Here is a 24,322-nt window from a genome sequence, read left to right as displayed (position 1 = left end):
TTGGGCATGAGAAGCAGGAAGATGGCTGGTTGTTCTTACATACCCTCCGGCATTTCTTCGATGAAAATAGGAACATCCTATTCAACAACAACAACAACATTACTATTTCTTCTTCTTCTTCTCTGGCAATCACTCATAGCCGAGTAAGATTGTCTTCCATGAATATTGTCTTAACAGTATGTCCATAAGTGACTATAGATGCCTGTTCTGGATCCTTCCACAGTGGGGACATAGGTTTTCTGGGCCAGAGTTGATCACAGGATTTGCAAAACATGCCTTCCTCTTGCCTCATTTCTCCCTTTCATCCTGAGTTTGTGCTTCCTCCAAGCTTGTTTTATATATACCCCACCCATCCATAGCTGCCAAGTCTCCCGTTTTCCCCCAGGAAATCCCCGTTTTTCCAGCTGTTCCTAGCTGAAAAAAATGGATTTTTTTTTGTTTTTCCCCAGTTTATTCTGGCGCGGCAGCCATTTTGGAACTGGGCGGAGCATGCTCAGAAGCGACTTTTGATGCTGCTCTGCCCCGTTCCAAAATGGCTGCAGTGCGGCTTCTGGCGCGGCAGCCATTTTGGAACTGGACAAAGCAGTATCAAAAGTCACTTCTGAGCATGCTCCGCCCAGTTCCAAAATGGTGGCAGCGCTACTTCCGGTCTGCTATTTCCGGCCCGGTCCCTTATTATTCTGACAGCAACTTGGCAAGGTATGCACCCATCTGACTGGGTTGCCCCAGCCACTCTGGATGGCTTCCAGCATAAATAAAAACCATAATAAACATGAAACATAAAAAACTTCCCTCTACAGGACTGCCTTCAGATGTCTTGTAAAGGTTGTATAGTTACTTATCTCCTTGGCTTGGGGGGGTCAGATAACTTCATACCCTCCAACACTTCTCTGATGAGAATAGGGATGTCCTAAGGAAAAGCGGACCATTATGGGAGCAAGTCAGAAACCAGGACAGCTAATAGATGAGTGGCAGGCTAAACTAATGGAATACGCAGAGTTGGCAAGGATGACGGGACGAATAAGAGATCAAAAAGACCAAAGGTTTCAAAAGGAGTGGAATAAATTTGTGGAGTACTTAAAGGAATATTGTAAAAATGTGAAGACGCTGGTAGGATTAACATAAAAACTGCAACAAAAAGAATAGATACCTATGTCTGTGAGTAAGATAAAATGGAAAATATTAAAGAGAAAGACAGGGGAAATGGGGAGAGCACATAAAAATAAGAGAAGAAATTGGAAAACCAAATGAGGGAAAGAAGGGAAGTCGGGTTTGACAAAACACTAGTATGTATGAAAAGACCGTATAAATATGATCATAGATGTATGAAATGTATAAAATAGAGGTTTATTAATATGATAACCGATGTTTATTAGAGGCGTATCAATATGGAAAATTTGGATTAAGGTTACTTTGGATATATTTGTTTTGTATATGAGAATTTTTTTAAAAAAAATCAGTTTAAAAAAGAAAGAAACCAGGACGGCTTCTGCAAATCCGGGACCGTCCCTGGAAAATAGGGACACTTGGAGTGTCTGCTCTTAGGCCCTGCTTGTGGGCTTTCCACAGGCATCGGTTTGGCCCTGTGATACTGGTCTAGACAGGCCATTGGACTATTCCAACAGGGATTTACTTATGTCCTTAAGTCTTGTTACTGTTTGGCTCATCACTTTCCTCCCTGTTGACCTCTAAAAATCAAATGCAATACAGCATGACTGTGCACCCATGTGCAGGAATTTCACTGCATTTGAACATCTAAGGCAAGCAGGGTTGTGTTTTTTTGTTTTTTGGTATGCACACATCTCTAATTCATGCTATCGGGCGGTAGTTATTGCAATACCTCCCCCTGTTCCCCCTTCCTTTGGTTCCTCCACTCATAATTACACCACTGTGTCTATAATAATACCTTAAATGCCAGCAATATGTTCTCCGTTCAGTAGTTAAATGTGTATGTAGTGCACAGTGCAGTAAAACAAACAGCTGTACCCTGAGCAGAATCATTCAACCTTCCGAACAAATCTTTACAGTAAGTCTCATTTTATTGCACAGGGAGAAAGCTCTTTACCAAGCAGAAGTATTATTTTTGATGGAGGGCTAGCACTTAGCTTTCGAAAAACCATTGGAACCACTTCTCGGGACATTACTTGCAGGCTGTGATGGTGGGTACCCAGCTGCCTTCCCTCTCTTTAAAAAAAACACACACACATGGCATTATTGTATTATCTTTTATATTATTTATACTTGGAAACAAGCAGAGCAGGCAAGTGTTGGAATTTGGGGGTCGACAATCTCTGCAAACCACTCCTCAAAAACCCCTCCCTGGATTCGGAAAGTCTTTAGTGATTACCAGCCAATTGCCAGTCTCCTCTTCTTGGGCAAGGTTCATGAGTAGGTGGTCACGAAACAGATCCAGGTGCTCTTGGAGGAAACTGATTTTCTAGATCTGTTGCAATTGGGGTTTAGGTCTGGTTTTGGGACAAAAGCTGCTCGGGTCACCTAGTATGATGACCAACGTCAGGAGAAAGGCATGGGTTGTCCTCGTTAATTCTCCTCAACCTCTTGTTATAAGAATTTAAGGTCTCAAATATATAAATAAAATATTCAGAAATTTAAAAGGCAAACACATACCGTATTTTTTGTTCCATAAGACACACTTTTTTCCTCCTAAAAAGTAAGAGGACATTCTGTGCATCTTATGGAGCGAATGCATGGTCCCTGGAGCCGAATTGCCCAGGGGCGAAAGGCAGATCGTGCTTTTTTTTTTTTTTAAAAAAAAAGAAAGCTCAAGGCTAACGAGGGAATGAGCAAGAGATTGGGGAGGGAGATAAGAGAGCTAGCTCCCTTCCTGGCCCCTTGCCTAGGCCTCAATTGTTGTCTGCAGAGGGAGACATTTTATGGCTGGTTAGATTATCTGCCTGGAAACTGTAGAAATGAGTCCCTTTCCTAGAGAAGCTGCAGAACTGTGAGTTGAACCCCATAAAAACAGGATTTTTTCCCTTTGCAAGGAAACGCAGCAACTTTGAGCTGATCCTAAAAAATGGAGCTTTCCCCCTTTGCAAAAAAGATGCACAACTCTGAGCTGACCCCCCCCCCAAATGGGGCTTTTCCCATTTGCAAAAAAAGCTGCACAACTTTGAGCTGATCCTTGAAAAAATGGAGCTTTCCCCCTTTGCAAAAGAAGCTTCCTCAAATATTTGTTGTTGTTGTTTAGTCATTTAGTCGTGTCCGACTCTTTGTGACCCCATGGACCAGAGCACGCCAGGCACTCCTGTCTTCCACTGCCTCCCGCAGTTTGGTCAAACTCATGTTTGACCAAATATTTAATGGGGGGCAAAGGCACCTAGACTTCTAGGAGTTGGCTGCTATGCCTCGGACAATTCAAGAAAGCAAAATATTTCCCCCCCTTGTTTTCCTCCTCTAAAAACTAGGTGCACCCTATGGTCAGGTGCGTCCTATGGAGCGAAAAATGCGGTACCTAGAGTCATAGAATTGTAGAGTTGGAAGGGACCCTGAGGAAGGGTGTCGCTGGAAGTGCGCTATGTCTCCATGTGCCCACAGATACCCACAGGACTCCATGGGGTGCTTGCAAAGCACAAGTCCACAACACACTCACACATCCGGCACCTGTCAGAAGGGCGCCTACTTTGCTCCTGTTTCTACGAAACGAGTATTTTTATAGCATAGTGTTTAAAACGATGGATAGCTGCCTTTATTTATTCCGTACAAATTCTCCAACATTTCAGCTCCCTCAGAGAGTGGGGCAAGCATAAGGCCATCCTTTGAATTCCTGTTTGTGTTATTACCGTCTAATGAATTCGGTCCTACAGCAGGTGTCAAATCATATCCGTTGTTTTGCAATCGACTCTGAATAGAAGATGTATTGCTCCTGCAAATGAATCTAATATGAATCTAATGAGCAGTAATGAGCAACTGTTTTGTCATTATTGAGGCAACCACTGTGATACTAATAAACTCTCATTTCTGCTCTTTAGAAGAAAGCAGTGGCCGGGATTTATAACATGGCCTTAATGTCCCCGAAGCCTGAGGCAAAAGACCGAAGTGAAACCCCCTAAACTGAGCATAATTTAGTCATTTTCGATCCGGCGGCCCTCTCCCTTCACCTTATTAAAATGAAGCTGGTTTTACGCCATCCGAGCGCTCTCCGGCTTGAAGGGGGAAGATGAAGGATGATTGTCTATTAAAGGAACATAAAGTTAAAGAGATGGGCATCCTGCCTTAATTTCATTTAATGTAAATATAATAATTGTCTGCCTCCGTACTCAATGGTCCTGTCTTAGTCGTAAAGCTAACGGTGCGAGAACCCTCAAGGCCTCATGAGGCACCCAGGGTTGTCAAAGACTGAAGTTATTGGCCAGGGCAGGAGAACCAGAGATGGTCATGGGAGCAGAGTGTGGTCCCACCAGCTACCTGTCAGTGCTGGACAGTTGGTAAGAAAACCAGATCTGGATTCAGTGCCTACAGATTGTCCCTGGCTGGCATTGCCAAGGAAGCCAAGAAGCCATTGGCTAGAGTAGTGGTGGTAGACCCCAGACACAGGGCCCAAGACTTCTTTGTCTGGCCCTCAGAATTCACCCCGGGCCGCACCCACTGTCCATCAGACCCCACACTTCACTGGCTTGGCTTCACACCCTGAGTGGTTTTGCCTGCCTGTCCTTGAACATTCATAGCTCTGCCCATCATTGGCATATGGCCCCTGCGACGATCCCGCTGCTACCACCAAATATGCAATGTACCTCCCTCCTCTATTACTAGCAGTGTGCCAAAATGAATTAAGTTATTGTTTAAACAACCCACTAATCCTTCTTTCTCCCAAATAGACTCCCTGTTTTTATATGGGTTTGCTAGTACATAGAATACAGTTCCAGCTATCCAAATAACGTGGCTCAGTATCTTTATTAACTCCAGGCAAATGTTACAGGAATTTTATCGTGCCCTTAGTAAGGTTTCCCTTTCACCGCAGGTTCACCTCAGCAGCTGTTTGCCTCAGCACTCTAGCTACTTTGTGGCACCCTTTCCCTCTCACTTGCCTCCCCAGTGAGTGACTTTGAGATGTAAACTAATCACCTACTCCTCAGGCTTAGTTTTACCTCCCCTCTTCAGTCACCACCCTTTTGAGTTTAGATACTTTGCTGGAATAAGGAGGAACATCCGATTTAACACAACATAAAAGAAAGCTTTATTTAACTGGAGGACATGTATAATTCTTTATGGTTTCATTTGAATAAACTCTTAGTTCATCATCTTCTTTACATATAACTCAGACTAGTTAATACAAATCCAGTAAACCTCTCTAACACTCTACTCTCCACTACCACCGACACGCTCCCGCTCCCCAAACCCTCTCTCCCTCCTCAACTGAATTAACGGCTCCCCATCCCCTTTAAACCAGTGGCTGTCCCGCCCCTCATGGAATGGAATGTGTCAATCAACTAAGAGGCTGGGTTTAACACTTAACACCCTGGAGTTCTACTCAAGCCAGCCCAATCCGTCACAGCCCCCAAGAGATTGCCTGTGGAGAAATATGGCCCTTGACCCCATCCCGGGGCTAGAGCATAAGAGGAGCCCATCTATAAAATGTATAAAACTGCAGCTAAAAAAGCCAATGCAATTCTGGGCTGCATCAATAGGAGTGTAGCATCTAAATCAAGGGAAGTAATAGTACCACTGTATTCCGCTCTGGTCAGACCTCACCTGGAATACTCTGTCCAGTTCTGGGCACCACAGTTCAAGAAGGATACTGACAAGCTGGAACGTGTCCAGAGGAGGGCAACCAAAATGGTCAAAGGCCTGGAAACGATGCCTTATGAGGAACGGCTTAGGGAGCTGGGTATGTTTAGCCTGGAGAAGAGAAGGTTAAGGGGTGATATGATAGCCATGTTCAAATATATAAAAGGATGTCATATAGAGGAGGGACAAAGGTTGTTTCCTGCTACTCCAGAGAAGCGGACACGGAGGAATGGATTCAAACTACAAGAAAGAAGATTCCACCTAAACATTAGGAAGAACTTCCTGACAGTAAGAGCTGTTTGGCAGTGGAATTTGCTACCAAGGAGTGTGGTGGAGTCTCCTTCTTTGGAGGTCTTTACATGGGCGTAGGCAGGGGGTAGGAGGGGGCAATTGCCCCCCCTAGAAGCAAAAGGCTGAGGGGCGCAGGCGCGGCAGCCCCAGGCTCCCGCTCCCAGCGCAAAGCTCCAGAGTCGCGCGGGGAGCGTAAGCGGAGGAGCGCTAAGCAGGAGTGGGGAGCGTAAGCAGAGGAGGCAGCCAGAGGCTCGCATTCCCCGCGCACTTCTGGAGCTTCGCGCCGGGAGCAGGAGCCTGGGACCGCCTCCTCGGAAGACCGGGGAAGCGCGGAGGAGGCAGCCACAGGCTCACGTTCCCCGCGCACCTCTGGGGCTTCGCGCCGGGAGCAGGAGCCTGGGGCTGCCTCCTCAGAAGACCGGGGAAGCGCGGAGGAAGCAGCCACAGGCTCGCATTCCCCGCGCACCTCTGGGGCTTCGCGCCGGGAGCGGGAACCTGGGGCCCCCTCCTCGGAAAACCGGGGAGGCGCAGGCAACGTAGCCCCGCCCACATTCCCACTGTGGCCCCTCCCCTCCCGCCCCGCCCCTTGCCCCCCCTAATTTTTATCCTGGGTACGCCCCTGGGTCTTTAAGCAGAGGCTTGACAGGCATATGTCAAGAATGCTTTGATGGTGTTTCCTGCTTGGCAGGGGGTTGGACTGGATGGCCCTCGTGGTCTCTTCCAACTCTATGATTCTATGATTCTAAAACTGATTCTTATACGACCGAATCAGTTAAGTGTTGGAGATGCAATGAGGCTGAGGGTTGTTGTTTAGTTGTTTAGTCATGTCCGACTCTTCGTGACCCCATGGACCAGACCAGAGCATGCCAGGCACCCCTGTCTTCCACTGCCTCCCGCAGTTTGGTCAAACTCATGTTCGTAGCTCCGAGAACACTGTCCAACCATCTCATCCTCTGTCGTCCCCTTCTCCTAGTGCCCTCCATCTTTCCCAACATCAAGGTCTTTTCCAGGGAGTCTTCTCTTCTCATGAGGTGGCCAAAGTACTGGAGCCTCAGCTTCACAATCTATCTATCAAACGGAAAGGTTTGATCTTCTTGCAGTCCATGAGACTCTCAAGAGTCTCTATTAGCCCAAAAATGGAAGCAACAAGAAATACCAACGATTGAAGAATGGCAGATGAAGATGATGGACTACGCAGAACTGGCAAGACTGATTGGGAAAATCCGAAACCAGCGTGAACAAGCTTTCCAAAAAGACTGGAGTAAATTTGTACAATATTTGATGGACAATTCTAAGCAATTAACAACACCAGCAGGTCTGTTTTAAGAATACTACTACTACTACTAATAATAATAATAATAGATTTTTATTTATACCCCGCCCTCCCCAGTCAAAACCCGGCTCAGAGCGGCTAACAGCAATAAAATTACAATAAGACATAAAAGAAAAGAAAACAATTAAAATACAGATTAAAATAAAATATTAAAATTTAAAATGCAGCCTCATTTTAAGTAGTCCATAAATCCAAACCACGAGGGAGGAAAACACAGGGGTCAGACTGAATCCAACCCAAAGGCCAGGCGGAACAGCTCTGTCTTGCAGACCCTGCGGAAAGATGACAAATCCCGCAGGGCCCTGGTCTCCTGTGAGAGAGCGTTCCACCAGGTTGGGGCCAATACTGAAAAGGCCCTGGCCTTGCAATGTTAATGATTATTACCTTTTAGAATAAAATTTTAAAATGTGATAATGAAGGAGGGAAACATAATTTGGAAAAGGTACAGATGCTATGATGTAAAATTGGAATTATGAAAACCATGAGGTGGGATGGAGGGAAGTCGATAGCTCGTATGAGCAAATAATGAGAGTTTTATAAGGAGGTATTTAACATTATAAAATGGAAAACTTAATAAATATATTATTTTTAAAAAGAAATAAATTGGAAAACAGAAACAACTCTTGGCAATGCTTGGTTTATAGCACAGAACGCAACTGCTTTATAATAAGATCACGGGGCATCCGGAAAATATAGAACTATGCAGCTACATAAGAACATGAAATATTCCCCAAAATATAATCAACAGTTAGGACTGTCCTCAGTATCAGATGCCAACTTTTGCTGCCACATACACCCGGACAACATCATTACTGGCCCCAACAACATCCAACATACCATCTCAGGACTATTTAATTGCTCATCTTCTAACATTGTGTATGTATGCCATCAAATGCCAACAGTGCCCTTCAGCTCTCTATATTGGACAAACAGGCCAAACCCTACGCCAAAGGATAAATGGACATAAATCTGACATCAGGAACCAGAAGACAGAAAAACCAGTAGGAGAACACTTCAATCTCCCAGGACATTCTATACAAGATCTCAAAGTAGCTGTCTTACTACAAAAGAATTTCAGAAATAGACTGGAAAGAGAAGTTGCTGAATTACAACTTATCACCAAGCTCAAAACAATGGAGGGACCTGGTTTGAACAGAGATATCGGGTTCTTATCTCATTATACATGATAAGCGATCTTCAGCCATCTCAACCCTTGCTTTTTCATGCAAAACCATTTGCAGTCGTTTGCGGTCATCAACAGCTATCAGTCAGTCAATCACCCACTTCCACCACCCTTCTGAGTGATCTCCCCTCCCCATCCCCACCCCTCCCCACCCCTTCTCTACATAAGTGCCTGGGGACTTCTATTTCACTGTATCTGAAGAAGTGTGCATGCACACGAAAGCTTATACCAAAATAAAAACTTAGTTGGTCTTTAAGGTGCTACTGAAGGAATTTTTTTATTTTACTTCGACCCAGACCAACACGGCTACCTACCTGTACTCAGTATCACCTGACACTCTTGCAAATAGCTGAGCTGCTTCACTGACGACATTTCATTTTTTTTAGCTAGAGAAAAATGGCTAAAAATTGTGATGGGGCATAAGAATGCAAATCTATTAATATTGCATGGTCAGGGCTGCTTCCTATTAATATGCCATTAATATAATAATCCTTGGACTGCATTTAAAGATCACGGAGATCAATATGTATTCAGAGGTCAGGAGGAAATCAATTCTGCAGTAAAAGTGAGTCATATTTAATATATTCCCCATCACAATAATTAAATTATTATAATTATTAAATATATAAATAGAAAGAGAGAGAGAGAGTGTAGCTCTGATATATGAATAATGAACAGTGTGACCGAGGAGCTCTAGATAACCAAGCAACAGTATAGCGATGGTGTAAGGTATTTAAAAAGATTTAGCTGAACTTATTTGACCTCTTGCGGGGCAGAAATAGGGAACCAAGCCTGTTAGGTTTGACCCTCCGTCCAAAACAGAATAGTAATGGAAGGTATATCTCACCCACCTGAGTTACGATCAGTGGCATATTCATTCATTCATTCATTTGAACACCTCTTGTCTACCAACGCAGCCAATCTTTTTCCTTTTCTTTTTTGAAATGGCTTACAATTTTGTGCATGATCAGAAGGGGGAAATAAGCAAAATTCAGGCAGCAGAGGCAATGCCTGAGATACATGGGGGAGGTGGGAGGAGTCAAATGTCAGTTTGCCAGTCCCAGGGCCGGACTAAGCTACTGAAGGTAATGGGGCCCTTTATATATCCAGCTGTCCTTTGTCAACAACAAATTGTTGCTGTTTTTTGAGTTGAATACATGCTATACGATAATTTATGGACCTAAGAAGTATCTAAAGCCATTTGCACATAACAAAATATGTATTTTTTCAAAGTCATTGTAGAACTGGAATACAATTAATAGTGAAATAATTATTAAGCCCAAACTTAAAATGATTGGGGCCCCATTGCTTACATCATAGGAGCCTACACAACACAAAACACTGTTGCTGTATGGTTTTGTTTTATTTGTTCTTCATCTTATATTTTTGGAAATGGGCTATGCTGTATATTTATATATCTGTGGGCAAAGTGTGCATACAAATGCATATATTAGTGAAAGCAGCGTACAAAAATTAGGGGGAATTGCTTTGGAAATGCCGTATATTAAGCAGAATGGCAGACAAAAATGGGTATATCAGGAGATGAATTTACATTAGGACTTAAACAAACAAACAAACAAACTGGAAACTGATGCGAAATGTGGGGAGATGGGAGGGGGAATGAAATATATTCGGAGTCGAGAGTGGATTTCATGCTCTTTATTCAGCTCATAGTCATCAAGGAGAAGAAGAGAAGAATGCCCTTTTCCCAAAACCATCTGCTTATATCCATTATTTACACAATGGGCCTTGCGTGATTGGCTACTTCAGGGCTACACCTGTGGGCCAAGCAGTTTGTGGATTGACTTCTGCCAGCATCCTGATTGGCTGCTCCTGCAGGCCAATCAGGTTGCGGATTCACTTCCACCTGGAGTTGGATTGGGTGGCTCCTGCGGCCCAATCAGACTGCTGATTCTGGATCCTATTGTTCTGTGATTCAGCTCAGTACCGTACATAACAAGGAATGAGAAACTTTGAGAAACCAAAATTGACAGATTATTTCACGCTACCTAACATGTAGTCAGGTGATCCGAATGTATGCCATTCTCCCATATAGAACTTTCTAGCAGCTGAGATGCATCCCATAGCATACAGTGGGAGGGCACTTTTCTGTTGTGGTACCTAGCTTGTGGCATCATGTTCCCCTCAAATAAGGCACGCACCATCTCTGTTGAGTTTTTGTGCCCCCTAGGCAGCCGTCGATCTCAAACCATTGATAATTGTCCTGCTACCATGCTTGTTGTACAGGAGCAGGGGGTGGGGAAAGGATGCATTTAGATTTTGGCGGGAACCTATCAGAGTGAGGATCCAAATTGTGCTAACAAGTTAACCAATAGCAACTGTCACCGCACCCATTTGAATCTCCCAGGAGCGGGAAAGGTAGTTACAGGACTAGCAGAGAAACTCATGTACACAAATTAAACCAATACATTTACTACGACTAATCCGACATAACATTTACTACGACTAATCCAGAATGTGGAAGCTAGACTGGTGACGGGGAGGAGCCGCCAGGATCATCTCACACCAGTCCTAAAGGATCTTCACTGGCTCCTAGTATGTTTCCGAGCACAATTCAAAGTGTTGGTGCTGGCCTTTAAAGCCCTAAATGGCCTTGGTCCAGTATCCCTGAAGGAGCATCTCCATCCCCATTGTCGAGCCTGGACACTGAAGTCCACCTCCGAGGGTCTTTTGGCAGTTCCCTCCCTGCGAGAAATGAGGTTACAGGGAACCAGGCAGAGGGCCTTCTCGGTAGTGGCACCCACCCTGTGGAACGCCCTCCCATCAGATGTTAAGGAGATAAAGAACTACACAATTTTTTGAAGACACCTGAAGGCAACCCTGTATAGGGAAGTTTTTAATGTTTCATGTTTTCTTATGTTTTTTATATTTTTCTGGAAGCTGTCCAGAATGGGGAGACCTGGCCATATGAGTATGGAATGATGATGATGATGATGATGATGATGTATGGTCCCCAAGATCTGCCCTGGAGAGCTGCTGCACATCAGAATAAGCAATGAAAATTCAATAAACAAAATAAAATATGTGTTGTGGAAGGGGGAATTATTGGGTTGTCTTTGTTTCTATTTTTATTATGTAGTTTGTTTTTTAAATATTGTGATTTTATTTTGTGAACTGCCTTAAAGTCGACGGGTATAGGGCGGTTGTAGTTTGTGCTTTTTATATTGTGCTTTTATGTTGTATGTATACAAATTTAATAACTAAAAATAAAATAAAAGTATAAATACTGGGCTATATGGTCAAACGAAGCCTGGCCTAGTATGAGGCAGCCTTCTATTCGATAACACGATGGCCCGTCCGATTTTGACAGTGGCTTCGCTCTCTGGAGAACCACGTGATGTAAACAGAGACATTCCCCTTGTCTCTTTCTGCTGGATATTACATCTTGATGCTGAACAAAAGACAGGGCATGTTTATCTGCTTTCGTGGGCTTTGGTTCACTGATCTCTTTGGTGGTCTGAGGGGAATCAGCCCAAAGACAACAAATCACTCTTTCCGAGGCCTTTGAGGAAGCAAAGTTCATCGTCTGACTGGTCCAGGCCATGGGGCAGCGAGGAGAGACCATGTTGCCCGTAATCCTTTGCTACCGAAGTTTACATTTTGTAGGTCTGCCAAATGCATCTACCAACACGCAATTTTGCGTTATTTGCTTCCTCGTTTTAGAGATCTGTGCTGACAGCAGAAGCAAAGCGCCTACCAGCTCTGGCAAAACATAGATAACTGTATGTTATCCACTGAGTGTGTTTAGGATTGCTGTATAATTTCATAACGTCTCCCCATCTTACAAACCTTTCCCCCGCTAAACGAAGATCCAAAAATCCCCGCACTTTTACCATTTTTATTTTTGCAAATGACCATAGCTTTACTTCTAGTTCTGTATCTACCTTCCTTGCCACTTTATCTAACAAACTACTTTCTATACCCCCCCCCCCTACTCGTTAAGGCATTTGTCCACGGGAAGTGGCTCTCCAGAGCCCTGATTCTTTTAGCATTTTGCTGTGGAGATGTTGCATGGAGATATTGTACGTAACTCAAAGTTCACATCCTTGACTGGCCATCGCACCCACCGAAGAACCTTTGCAAAGCTACATCTTCCCCCTTGGAAGGGCTGCTGTGAGATGAGCAAAACAAAAACACCTCACTTGGTATGTAGAGCACATTGCATGTTTTCTGAATAACTTTTGATTGCACAAAAGGTATGTGTAGATACTGGGAAGGGCCAGCTTCTTTCTGTTCAGTGCTAGTTTCCATCCACTTTTGTGTGGATTTTTAAATATTTTTTTTAAAGTAACTCATGACAATTTCACAGTGTTTGCAAATTTATGTACAGTGGTACCTCAGTTTACAAACGCAATTGGTTCCGGAAGTCTGTACTTAACCTGAAGTGTACTTAACCTGAAGCGAACTTTCCCATTGAAAGTAATGGAAAGTGGATTAATCCGTTCCAGACGGTCCGTGGAGTACTTCAACTGAAGCGTACTTAACCTGAAGCAAACTTTCCCATTGAAAGTAATGGAAAGTGGATTAATCTGTTCCAGACGGTCCGTGGAGTACTTCAACTAAAGCGTACTTAACCTGAAGCAAACTTCCCCATTGAAAGTAATGGAAAGTGGATTAATCTGTTCCAGACGGGTCCGCGGAGTACTCAACCTGAAGCGTACTTAACCCAAGGTATGAGTGTAATTGGTTCCGGAAGTCCGTACTTAACCTGAAGCGAACTTAACCTGAAGCGAACTTTCCCATTGAATGTAATGGAAAGTGGATTAATCTGTTCCAGACAGGTCCGCGGAGTACTCAACCTGAAGCGTACTTAACCCAAGGTATGAGTGTAATTGGTTCCGGAAGTCCGTACTTAACCTGAAGCAAACTTAACCTGAAGCGAACTTTCCCATTGAATGTAATGGAAAGTGGATTAATCTGTTCCAGACAGGTCCGCGGAGTACTCAACCTGAAGCGTACTTAACCCAAGGTATGAGTGTAATTGGTTCCGGAAGTCCGTACTTAACCTGAAGCGTACTTAACCTGAAGCGAAATTCCCATTGAAAGTAATGGAAAGTGGATTAATCCATTGCAGACAGGTCCGTGGAGTACTTAAACTGAAAATACTCAAACCGAGGCATACTTAAACCAAGGTATGACTTTATATACATCCTTCTCCCAATATAGAACATTTTGGGGCGGGGGGCATGCATATCCATCAATTTCTCCCTAAACAATGCATTTTGGCACACATTCCCTCTGTTAAATTTGCACTTCAGTGCATGTTTCTAAAGAGTGGACTTCTGCTACAAAATTCAGAGATGTGTGTCAACTTAATGATAGCTGTGTTCTGATTCTCATGTTAGCCTGGGAGCAGCTAATTAGCTCATGATGCCTCTGGGTACCAGTTGCTGGAGAGCACAAACAGGGTGTGTTAATGCTGTTCCACTCATGTCCTGCTTCTAGGCTTCTACCACAGGCACCCAGCTGACCCCGGTGAGAACCGGCTGCGGGCCGACATGGGTCTTTGATTTGAGCCTGCGGGACTCAATGACTTGGGGTCCCAAATCACTATTTTTTAAAAAAAAACCCTCACATAAACACACACGGTTTATGAATGACCAATCTCATAGGGGCAGGGAGTCTCATGAGTGACCATGCTACATCTTACCCTTAAAAGCTGGTGGGTAGGAGAGGCCCATTAATCAATACATCTTCGTAGCTTTCATCCTGACTCAGACCCCGGTGCCATTCTTTAAAAATTAAAATTAAAAAATTGGTTGGTTTTGCAAGTGCAGAGTTATAACAATGCCAAATAAATACCCACATTTAGAGATTTCTCTGAATATAGGCTTCCCCCCATCCCCTCCTTGGGTCTTATTGTCAACGTTTTCAACTGCATCATAATCCATATTTTGAATCTGTCCATATTGTCCATAGTACTTGTTGCATTAAAGGTAAAGGTAAAGGGACCCCTGACCATTAGGTCCAGTCGTGACCGACTCTGAGGTTGCGACGCTCATCTCACGTTATTGGCTGAGGGAGCCGGCGTACAGCTTCCAGGTCATGTGGCCAGCATGACAAAGCCGCTTCTGGCAAACCAGAGCAGCACATGGAAACGCCGTTTACCTTCCCGATGTAGCGGTTCCTATTTATCTACTTGCATTTTGACGTGCTTTCGAACTACCGGTAGGTTGGCAGGAGCTGGGACCAAGCAACAGGAGCTCACCCTGTCACAGGGATTCGAACCGCTGACCTTCTGATCAGCAAGCCCTAGGCTCAGTGGTTTAACCACAGCGCCACCTGGGTCCCACTTGTTGCATTATAAGTGTTATTAAAATCCTGCTAATGTTTTCATCTGCTTATATATCATTTCCCAGAATGCTTTTATTACTTTACACAACCACCACATATTGTCAAAGGTGTCTTATACATTTTTGCTAACTTACTAGGCGTCAGATAACACGTGTACATCACCTGATGCTATTCTTGTCATGTCTATGGCAATCCGTACCCATGGCCTGGCCTGGGAGTGAGAATTATCACATTACATTAAACAGTTATATTTACATGTACATTAAACAATATATTTAACAAGTAAGGCCCTATCCGCAGTGGAGGAAGCAAGGAAAGTGCTCTAGGGGCATCAGCATAAAGCTACATTGCCTGTTGCCTATAGCAAAAGCCCCTGGCGAGTCTCCCACATTTTAAGTCTTAATGTCTAAGACATCTAGGCTCAGAAAATCAGACCTAAGCACTTTAGGCTGTTAATCTCCAGCTGACATAGCGCTATGGACACCCAGAGCATTAGGGGAGACTCCTTTCTTAAGAAGCCATTGATATACCCTAATCCTAAGAGCCAGGCCAACCGTGTGGGAAAGTTAGGGGCCTGCGGATGTCTTGCGAGATGTGGGAGAACTTTGAAAATCACAAGCTACTCCTTGGTTCTGAGTTCTTTCTTCTTCTTTTACTCCAGAGATTTGCAGCAATTTCGTCGCATTCTTGCCGTTATTACTCGTAACAGGAGTTGTTGATATTGTTATGATCGTTGCCAGGCCTGAGTCTAAACAGTTGTGTGCTCAATAAATTCTCAGCGAGGGATCGGCAGACACACACGCCGTGCGCACGCAGAGAGTCACGCAAGTTGGACAATAATCGTAACATTAGAGACAAAAGGACGGGGGAGAACAAAGATCTCCCTCCCCATCCCCTCTTCCCTCCCACCCCTGTAAAGATTCTAAAATCACACACAAAACATTTGTTCTGCTCCAGCTCTTTGTGAACTAATTGGCTCTCCTAGAGGGACAGGTAATTGTACTTGACTACACAAGCTGTCCTCGAGCTTCCATGGAAAGCTCCAGTAAGCGTGCAGCCTTTTCTGCCATCAAGGATTTTACAGGTCAGGCATCCGATCGATACAGCTAAAAGCAGCAGGGACTGTAATGTCGACAGCAGGTTTCAGAAAACGCAGCAAGTGCCAGTTTGTCCCACCGCTTCATGCAGAAGCTCGAGACAGCTTAATTAACCCCTGGAAAATACAATTTATCCACAGGCTCTTTTGGGTCCAGACTAGGCCTTATTGAGGAAACTGATAGCGAAGATAACAGCGATGGCAGCTCGGAATTCCACACACTCTCGTGCAAATGCCCCCCTCCCAGCCCCCATTTAATGCCACCCCAGTTAGGATGCAAAGGAAATGTGGCTTTTAGGCGGAGACTGTCCACGTGGTCGCGAAATGTGTAGGACACCGGGGAGAGAGCTTTCTTCGCTCTCCGGTGTGATTTCATGCAGGGGGGTGGGCATTGATCACTCACTTCCTGGAGAGAGAGAATGAGGGACGATATGCAACTTAGGTCTAAATGCTTCTTTCCCCTCTTGCTACTTGTCTCTTCCTACTAACACCTGGCCACGGAAAGTGCCAACCGGGCGATTTCCCACCTGCCCGAATTTTAGAAAAAAACAACAACTCGCTAGTGGGGAATGGAGGAGCAAGTGGTTATGGGAGCAATATTCAAATCACATGCCAACCCAAGTCTGGCCATGGGGTCAAAGGATTTCTCCTTTTGCCTTTAGCTTTCCCTTTGTGTGGCTCACTTCAAGCTAAGATGCATCACACACTTTTTTTTTTTAAGTCTTTAAAGTTTGTGACACTTAGCAATTTCACTTCGATAGAGGGGGCCTGCCCTGCTTCTGCCCAGGAATGATAACAAGTGCACTTCATTGCGCATAAGAACAGACCCTCCAAGTGTGGCTATTTTCCAGGGACAGTCCCGGATTTACAGAAGCCGTCTTGGCTTCTGATTTGACCCTGGAATGCCCCGCTTCTCCTTAGGACATCCCTATTTCCATCGGAGAAATGTTGGAAGGTATGTAAGAAGCTAAGCTTTATTCCAGGAGACGGACAGCGCAAATTCAGTGGCAAGAGAAGAGCAAGGATTAGTTTGGGCACCCTTAGGTGCCAGAGATGGGGCCAAGATCAAATTGACTTAGAAGAGGAGCTTCAAATTCCCCGGAGCTCAGTTCATGGATACAGCCAGGGAGGTCAAGATTCCAGGATCAGGAGCCATGAGTTGAGACTGCACAGGAGTAGGTGGTTGTTCCAACTATCTGCCCTGCCTTCTCGCTGTGCTTTCAAACAGAGGCAGGGAAAGCCTAGCTACTCATGTGCATACCTGCATACCTGCCAAGTTCCTGCCTGAAAAATAAGGGATCGGACCAGAAGTAGCAGACCGGAAGTCGCGCTGCCGCCATTTTGGAACTGGGCGGAGCATGCTCAGAAGTGACTTTTGATGCTGCTCTGCCCAGATCCAAAATGGCCGCCGCACCAGAAGTCGCGCTGCAGCCATTTTGGAACTGGGCAGAGCAGCATCAAAAGCCGCTTCTGAGCAGGCTCCGCCCAGTTCCAAAATGGCCGCTGCGCCAGAATAAACCGGGGGGAAACAAAAAAATCCGTTTTTTCGGCTGGGAACAGCTGGAAAAACAGGGGTTTCCCGGGGAATACGGGAGACTTGGCAGCTATGCATACCTGTCTCACCAATAAGTGGCCTGCAGCTAGGTGCTTCTTCTGGGGCTGCTCTTTCCCTTTTCTCCCACATAAAGATTCCCTGCACAGTTGGAATGCTTGTGAATGTTCCGGGCCACCACACTCCCTCCACCAGGCCAACAGACTGTAGGATAATACGGAATTCAAAACAAAAGCCCTGATACTCAAAGAGTGGATTTGAAGCAAAGAGTCTTACTGGATGCTGGTGATAGCAGCATGCCCAGGAGTAAAGAAACTCCCAAACTCTTATTAAGTGAGACCTTGGCTTGGTACTAGGAACATTGGACAATTCTGACGGAAAAGCGAGCCGGTAGAGCCAATATTCACAGATTTGTATTATGCCTGGAATGAAAATAAATCCAGCAGATACAATTTATTACATTTGTATGCCACTCTCCGTCTGTAGATTTCAGGGATCTCAGGGCTTAAAAATGCAATATAAAAAAACACAAAATGCATAAATAACTCCATTTGCTGTTGTTGTTTCTTTCGGTAGGCAAATGATATGCAAATTGATTACATCCCCCCATTTGCATTGGGTTTTCCTTGGCACTGAAATGGAAAAGGTGAAATAACAATGCAATCTACACGATCAGTTGCATAGGGTACATAATTTTGCCGCAGTGAGACGAGCAACGTAGTTTTTAGCGGAAGACAAACTGCAGCAAAACGGAAGCCGCACTGCGTGCGAGGAACACAGAGGACGGAATGGAAAGTGATGCTTGCCTATATCCCTTCTTGATTTCCTCCTGAAAAAAATATGCCCCACGATTTGGGTCTAGGTATGGAGGTGTATGGAAGTGAGAGCTGGACCATAAAGAAGGCTGATCGCCGAAGAATTGATGCTTTTGAATTATGGTGCTGGAGGAGACTCTTGAGAGTCCCATGGACTGCAAGAAGATCAAACCTATCCATTCTGAAGGAAATCAGCCCTGAGTGCTCACTGGAAGGACAGATCGTGAAGCTGAGGCTCCAATACTTTGGCCACCTCATGAGAAGAGAAGACTCCCTGGAAAGACCCTGATGTTGGGAAAGATTGAGGGCACAAGGAAAAGGGGACGACAGAGGATGAGATGGTTGGACAGTGTTCTCGAAGCTACGAACATGGGTCTGACCAAACTGTGGGAGGCAGTGGAAGACAGGAGTGCCTGGTGTGCTATGGTCCATGGGGTCACGAAGAGTCGGACACGACTAAATGACTAAACAACAACAACAGAGGAGAGACTGCACTGTGCAGTGACATCCCTGTGTCCTCCACGAAAACTCAATCTTTACATAGGCTTGTTGTTTTATTTGCAATATAAACCAGCATAAAAATACTCAAAAATGCAGCCTCTTACAGTTCTGTCAGAAGTGCTGTGTTCCACTTTATGAACTCTGCAGTAATAACTCTGCACGAGGTGCTTGTTGCAGCCGGTTATTGACTGTGAAGGCATTCTTTACCGATTGATTGCGAAAGAGAGCCTTGGTTTTTGCACTCATCCCCGCACCTGGATAATAACCCATTTTTGAACCTTTGATTTGATTGATATATCTTAGCAGCAGGATACTGAAGTATTTATGCCATCAAAAGAGGGAGCGGGGGTGGGAGATGGAATATTTTATACCCCCCCACTCCCCATCTGCAACAAGACAGCAAGCAGGATTTACAATCAAATAAGAGTTCAAATAGTTTCATTCGTCATTAAACATTGGAAACTTTAAAAAGCTCAAATTAGTGGAGGCTTTTTTCTTTTAATGCGCCTTCAGGACAATATTGTCAAATTCAAGGGACGGTCAATGGAAACAGCCATATTTAATGCTTCACAATGGCGGCCTGCAAAACTGTACTGTTGACAGGGCTGGTAAATAAAACTCAGATGATTTCATGAAGAAACGAGTGGTACTTGATGATGGATTATGAGGGCCAGTTCTCGCACCGCGGCAACCCGTGGCTTCTCCAATCCAACGTCATGATGCTGACCCAGATGGCAGTGATCTGGTTCAGAATTCCAATATAACAGGATCAAAACACTTTGAGGCAGGAAGCTCCGTCACACTAAGGCATACCTGCCAAGTGCTGGACGGAAAGATCCAGGATCGGCAGCGCGCGACACCGGAAGTTGCGTGAACGCAACTTCCGGTGGCGCTTTGGCCTTCTATGGGCACCAGAAAATGGCGGCACCAGCGCCGGAAGTCGCTTCCACGCATGACCGGAAACACGTAAAAGCGACTTACGGCGCCGGCACCGGAAACACGTAAAAGCGACTTACGGCGCCGGCACCGCCATTTTCTGCTGCCCATAGAAGGGCAAAGCGCCACCGGAAGTCGCTTTTACGCATTTCTGGTCATGCGCGGAAGTGACTTCCGGCGCCGGCGCCGCCATTTTCTGGTGCCCATAGAAGGGCAAAGCGGCACCATAAAAATGGCCGTCGGCAGAAGCCGATTTAAGGGAGAATATCGGGATTAAAAACTAAACGGGAGACCGCCAGGAAACGGTAGGAAAAAAGGGTTTTTCCCGGCGGAAACGGGATACTTGGCAGCTATGCACTAAGGCAGAACAGTTGGCCCAATATTTTCCTACACCAGAGGTGGAGAGCCTTTTAGGCTCCACAGACTAGATCTCCATCAGATCCTAGCCTTGCATGTGGAGGTCCCCCAAACCACCCCTCAAATAACTCACACCATAGACATAATTTTTGTTTAATGGTTTTTGGCATGAATTTGGCCACAACCTTTATTGAAATACAAATATCAAACAACAAGTGAGTGGTTGCGTAGGCATTGGTTCTCCAACTGTCACCTAAGGACAGAAATAAACTCGCCTCGTCAACAAGGGGAAACCCTACAGGGAGAGACAGGGAGTCGGGTTCATAGGCTCTCCCCTCTCCCCTCAGGCTCCCAGGGGCTCATGCGTGTTGCTGGTCCCCTACTGGGGTTATGGACACTACATAGAGCCCCTGTATTCCTGACCGGAATCTCCCCTAACTCAGGCATTAACACAAGGGGCCAACGCAGTCAACAGACCCCATATACAACCAATAACCAATGCCTAACCGCCAACCTTACAAGTTGTGACTATTTGCTATGCAGTAGGCAAAAACCACCCCTTCATGGATCAATGCCTTGTCGTGGCGAAGGGGCTTGAATAACTCAGAGAAGCTATGAGCTATGCCATGCAGGGCCACCCAAGATGGACAGGTCATAGTGGAGAGATTTGACTAAACGTGATCCACCTGGAGAAGGAACTGGCAAGCCACTCCAGTAACCCTGCCAAGAAAACTCCATGGACAAAGACAACAGGCATATAAAAGTTATGACGCTGGAAGATGAGCCCCTCAGGTCGGAAGGCGTCCAACATGCTACTGAGGAAGAGCGGAGGACAAGTACAAGTAGATTCAGAGCTGATGAAGCGGCTGGGCCAAAGCCGAAAGGACGCTCAGTTGCGGATATGCCTGGAAGCGAAAGGAAAGTCCGATGCTGTAAAGAAAAATATTGCATAGGAACCTGGAATGTAAGAACCATGAATGGAGGTAAGCTGGATGTGGTAAAAAATGAGATGACAAGAATAAATATCGACATCCTGGGCATCAGTGAACTAAAATGGAAGGGAATGGGAGAATTCAGTTCGGATGACTATCATATCTACTACTGTGGGCAAGAATCCCGTAGTAGAAATGGAGTGGCCCTCATAGTCAACAAAAGAGTGGCAAAAGCTGTAATGGGATGCAATCTCAAAAATGACAGAATGATCTCGATACGAATCCAAGGCAGACCTTTTAACATCACAGTAATCCAAGTTTATGCACCAACTACCGGTGCTGAAGAAAGTGAAATTGACCAATTCTATGAAGACCTACAACACCTTCTAGAAATGACACCAAAGAAGGATGTTCTTCTCATTACAGGGGATTGGAATGCTAAAGTAGGGAATCAAGAGATAAAAGGAACAACTGGCAAGTTTGGCCTGGGAGTTCAAAATGAAGCAGGGCAAAGGCTAATAGAGTTCTGTCAAGAGAACAAGCTGGTCATCACAAACACTCTCTTCCAACAACACAAGAGACGACTCTACACATGGATATCACCAAATGGGCAGCATCGAAATCAGATTGATTATATTCTCTGCAGCCAAAGATGGAGAAGCTCTATACAGTCAGCAAAAACAAGACCTGGAGCTGACTGTAACTCAGATCATCAGCTTCTTATAGCAAAATTCCAGCTTAAACTGAAGAAAGTAGGAAAAACCACTGGGCCAGTAAGATACAATCTGAATCAAATCCCTTATGAATACACAGTGGAAGTGAGGAACAGGTTTAAGGATTTAGATTTGGTGGACAGAGTGCCTGAAGAACTATGGATGGAGGCTCGTAACATTATACAGGAGGCAGCAACGAAAACCATCCCAAGGAAAAGGAAATGCAAGAAAGCAAAATGGCTGTCCAACGAGGCCTTACAAATAGCGGAGGAGAGGAGGCAAGCAAAATGCAAGGGAGATAGGGAAAGATACAGGAAACAGAATGCAGATTTCCAAAAAACAGCAAGGAGAGACAAGAGGGTCTTCTTAAATGAGCAATGCAAAGAAATAGAGGAAAACAATAGAATGGGGAAAACCAGAGATCTGTTCAAGAAAATTGGAGATATGAAAGGAACATTTCGTACAAAGATTACCATAATAAAGGACAAAAGTGGTAAGGACCTAACAGAAGCAGAAGACATCAAGAAGAGGTGGCAAGAATACACAGAGGAATTATACCAGAAAGATATGGAGGTCTCGTACACCCCAGGTAGTGTGGTTGCTGACCTTGAGCCAGACATCTTGGAGAGTGAAGTCAAATGGGCCTTAGAAAGCACTGCTAATAACAAGGCCAGTGGAAGTGATGATATTCCAGCTGAACTATTTAAAATTTTAAAAGATGATGCTGTTAAGGTGCTACACCCAATATGCCAGCAAGTTTGGAAAACTCAGCAATGGCCAGAGGATTGGAGAAGATCAGTCTACATCCCAATTCCAAAGAAGGGCAGTGCCAAAGAATGCTCCAACTACCGCACAATTGCGCTCATTTCACACGCTAGCAAGGTTATGCTTAAAATTCTACAAGGCAGGCTTAGGCAGTATGTGGACCGAGAACTCCCAGAAGTGCAAGCTGGATTTCGAAAGGGCAGAGGAACCAGAGACCAAATAGCAAACATGCGCTGGATTATGGAGAAAGCTAGAGAGTTCCAGAAAAACGTCTACTTCTGCTTCATTGACTATGCAAAAGCCTTTGACTGTGTCGACCACAGCAAACTATGGCAAGTTCTTAAAGAAATGGGAGTGCCTGATCACCTCATCTGTCTCCTGAGAAATCTCTATGTGGGACAAGAAGCTACAGTTAGAACTGGATATGGAACAACTGAGTGGTTCAAAATTGGGAAAGGAGTACGACAAGGTTGTATATTGTCTCCCTGCTTATTTAACTTATATGCAGAATTCATCATGCGAAAGGCTGGACTAGATGAATCCCAAGCCGGAATTAAGATTGCCGGAAGAAATATCAACAACCTCAGATATGCAGATGACACAACCTTGATGGCAGAAAGTGAGGAGGAATTAAAGAACCTTTTAATGAGGGTGAAAGAGGAGAGCGCAAAATATGGTCTGAAGCTCAACATCAAAAAAACCAAGATCATGGCCACTGGTCCCATCACCTCCTGGCAAATAGAAGGGGAAGAAATGGAGGCAGTGAGAGATTTTACTTTCTTGGGCTCCTTGATCACTGCAGATGGTGACAGCAGTCACGAAATTAAAAGACGCCTGCTTCTTGGGAGAAAAGCAATGACAAACCTAGACAGCATCTTAAAAAGCAGAGACATCACCTTGCCGACAAAGGTCCGTATAGTTAAAGCTATGGTTTTCCCAGTAGTGATGTATGGAAGTGAGAGCTGGACCATAAAGAAGGCTGATCGCCGAAGAATTGATGCTTTTGAATTATGGTGCTGGAGGAGACTCTTGAGAGTCCCATGGACTGCTAGAAGATCAAAACTATCCATTCTTAAGGAAATCAGCCCTGAGTGCTCCCTGGAAGGACAGATCGTGAAGCTGAGGCTCCAATACTTTGGCCACCTCATGAGAAGAGAAGACTCCCTGGAAAAGACCCTGATGTTGGGAAAGATTGAGGGCACTAGGAGAAGGGGACGACAGAGGACAAGATGGTTGGACAGTGTTCTCGAAGCTACGAACATGAGTCTGACCAAACTGCGGGAGGCAGTGCGAAACAGGAGGGCCTGGCGTGCTCTGGTCCATGGGGTCACGAAGAGTCGGGCACGACTAAACGACTAAACAACAACAACAGGCAAAAACCAGATGGCACCAGCCAATCAGCCAAATGGAAAAATTCCTACCAGGCCCCTGAATACAGGCAACCCCATGAGAGGCACAACAATGTCAACACAGAGGCCTAAAAACAGCGGAGGGAGGGTGGGGATCCGAAAACGCAGCCAAAGAAAAAGAGAAACCTCTCTCTTTGGCTTTTATACCCATCAAATTGCAACATCCAAATTTGCCCAGCAACAGCCGAGGACCTATTCCACTCATGCCCCCCGCCTTTGGAACTCAGGAGTGGTTTGTTAAGCCCCCACCGCAAATCGTGCTCACCACGATGGTGAACCCGCATTATCAGATCATAGAATCATAGAGTTGGAAGAGACCACAAGGGCCATCCAGTCCAACCCCCTGCCAAGCAGGAAACACCATCAAAGCATTCTT

Source organism: Zootoca vivipara, chromosome 3, assembly GCF_965207765.1.
Source record: "Zootoca vivipara chromosome 3, rZooViv2.hap1.1, whole genome shotgun sequence".
Lineage (NCBI taxonomy): Eukaryota > Metazoa > Chordata > Lepidosauria > Squamata > Lacertidae > Zootoca > Zootoca vivipara.
The sequence above is the reverse complement of the archived record's forward strand: the minus strand, read 5'-3'. Positions refer to the sequence as shown.